The following is a 3134-nucleotide window of genomic DNA, read 5'->3' as shown; positions in this document are numbered from 1 at the left end:
TTGCCGGAACGGGTTCCGGCAACCGCGCCTTATGGGAAAAACTTATGAAGATGTTCTATGTTCCAGGAGTTGCTCACTGGAATGCCATCTTCGGTCTCAAGGCGGACAACGCCAGGCCTTGTGACTCGTCTCACCCGATAAGGGCCTTCCCACTTCGGCGTCAACTTGTTGGAATTCTTGGCGGACTGAACGCGCCGAAGAACAAGGTCGCCTTCCTCGAAGCTTCTGGCTTTAACTTTGCGGCTATGATAGCGGCGCAAAGCTTGCTGGTATCGAGCAGCTCGTACAGCAGCCTGAAGACGATCTTCCTCAAGGAGCAGCGCGTCGTCTTGCCGCAGCTGTTCTTGCTCAAGCTCATCATAAGCGAGCACTCGAGGAGATCCGTATACGAGTTCCGTGGGGAGAACTGCCTCTGCTCCATAGACTAGAGCGAAAGGTGTCTGGCCAGTGGCTCGATTTGGCGTCGTTCTGATCGACCAAAGAACCACCGGCAGCTCCTCGATCAAGTTCCTTCCGCACCTGTGCAGCCTGTCGAAAGTTCTGGTCTTGAGCCCGCGCAGCACTTCAGCATTTGCCCTCTCTGCTTGACCGTTGCTTCTCGGATGAGCAACAGAAGCGAAGCAGACCTTGGCGCCAAGGTCTTGGACGTACTGCATGAAGGTGCGGCTCATGAATTGCGTGCCGTTGTCGGTGATGATCCTGTTGGGGATCCCGAAATGGCAAACAATCGACCTGAAGAACTTGACTGCTGACTGTGCTGTCACCTTCCTCACTGGCTGCACTTCTGGCCACTTTGTGAACTTATCGATTGCGACGTACAAGTACTCAAAGCCCCCGATAGCTCGGGGGAAGGGGCCGAGGATATCGAGCCCCCAGACCGAAAATGGCCAGGATAAAGGGATCGTCTGGAGAGCTTGAGCTGGCTGGTGTATCTGTTTGGAGTGGAACTGGCACGCTTCACACTTGGTTACTTGTGCAGTTGCATCCTGGAGGGCTGTCGGCCAAAAGAAACCTTGCCGGAAAGCTTTGCCGGCAAGTGCTCTTGCGCCAATGTGGTGTCCACATATGCCTCCATATATCTCCGCCAACATCTTTTGTCCATCTTCCCGGCGAATACACTTCAATTTCACACCTTGAGTCTTCTTCTGTACAGTATGCTATCGACAAACTGGTACATACTTGACTGCCGGGCTACTCTTTCCGCTTCCTCTTGTTCTTAGGGAAGTTCTCCTGTCTGAAGGAAGTGGACAATCTGCTGTGCCCATGCTGGAGCTTGTGGCTCGACAACAAGGACTAAAGGCACATCTGCTGCTGCGGGAACATCTGCTTCTACGGCAAGGACTTGCGGCCCTGTCGGAGCTTGATGTTCCCCGGCAAGCTTGCCGGAGCAAAACTTGTCGGGAGCGTCTGCTTCAACGGAACAATCCATTAGGCTTGCCGGAGCAGACTGCCCCTCAGCCTTCTTGGTGTTGATCTTGGGGACTTTCTTGGCGGCGGCTTCGGGGAGCTCTGCCGGAAAGTAGTCGCCGGAAACCAACTTCCTCTTCTTGCTTTGTACAGTTGATGGTGTTACGGATGGTTGAGTCAACTTAAGCACAAAGATCCTTGGTTCCACAGGTAACTTTAGTGCGGTGCACTTTGACAGGCCGTCAGCAATATCATTCTGAGCTCTTGGGATATGCTCCATTTGTAGGCCGTCAAAGTGCTCTTCTAGCTTCCTCACTTCATCAACATACGCTTCCATCAACGGACTCTGGTAGTTCTTGTTCACTTGTCGGACAACAAGCTGTGAGTCACCCCTGACAATGAGCTTCTTGATCCCAAGGTCTGCTGCGATTCTGAGACCGGCAAGCAATCCTTCATACTCTGCTGTATTGTTGGTTGCTTACTCTTTGGGAAAATGCATCTGGACTATGTACTTGAGGTGCTCTCCGGTGGGTGCGACAAGCAGCACGCCTGCACCGGCGCCTTGCAGCGAGAAGGCACCATCAAAGTACATCAGCCACTCTTTGCTTGCCTCTTTGACGGGGATGCTCGTTTCTGGAATTTCTTCATCTGGGGTTGGCGTCCACTCTGCTATGAACTCTGCCAATGCTCTGCTTTGGATAGTTGAGGTGCTCTCAAACTTGAGGCCAAAGCTTGACAGTTCCAGCGCCCACTCGACAATCCTGCCTGTTGCTTCTGGATTTTGCAGTATCCTCTTCAGCGGAAAGCGAGTGACGACTGTGATCTCATGTGCTTGGAAGTAATGGCGCAGCTTTCTCGAGGCCATGAGGAGGCCGAAAAGCAACTTCTGCACACCAGAGTACCTTGATCTAGCCCCCTGTAGAAGAGAACTAACAAAGTAAACTGGGCGCTACACCATTCTCCTTGGCATCTCATCATGTTCCTGCTCAAAACCATGTTTGTCGGGACCAAAGCTTGTCGACGAAGCCCCCTGCTTGTCGCTGGATGGATCTGCCGTGGTTGCTGGCTCATCATCCGCCTCCCTCTCTGCCACTAACGCAACACTAACCACTTGATTGGTTGCCGCTATATACAGCAGCAACTTCTGTTGCGGCTTAGGTGCGACAAGCGTTGGAGTGGAGGACAGGTATCTCTTCAAGTCCTGCAGCGCAGCCTCCGCTTCCGGAGTCCATTTCATTGGACCTGCCTTTTTCAAAATTTTGAAAAATGGCAGGGCGTGCTCAGCAGATCTTGAGATAAACCTGCTGAGAGCAGCTACGCAACCGGCAAGCCTTCGTACATCCTTGACACGCTTTGGTGCTTCGATCTGCTCGATGGCTTTGATCTTGTCGGGATTGGCTTCAATTCCCCGCTGAGACATGAAGAACCCGAGAAGCTTGCCGGAAGGGACTCCAAACACGCACTTCTCGGGGTTAAGCTTGAGGTTAATTTTGCGCAGGTTTGCAAATGTTTCGTCTAAATCTTGAATCAGGGTCGCCTTGTTCTTGCTCTTGACCACTATGTCATCCATGTAAGCTTCCACATTTCTGTGTATTTGTGGCTCAAAAGCATGGTGGACTACCCTTGCGAATGTTGAACCAGCATTCTTCAAACCGAAAGGCATCCGTACGAAGCAGTACGTGCCACACGGGGTGATAAATGTGGTTTTCTATTCATCTTCTTCTGCC

This window comes from Triticum aestivum, chromosome 6A, assembly GCF_018294505.1.
Source record: "Triticum aestivum cultivar Chinese Spring chromosome 6A, IWGSC CS RefSeq v2.1, whole genome shotgun sequence".
NCBI classification, from domain to species: Eukaryota; Viridiplantae; Streptophyta; class Magnoliopsida; order Poales; family Poaceae; genus Triticum; species Triticum aestivum.
Note: the sequence above shows the minus strand (reverse complement) of the source record.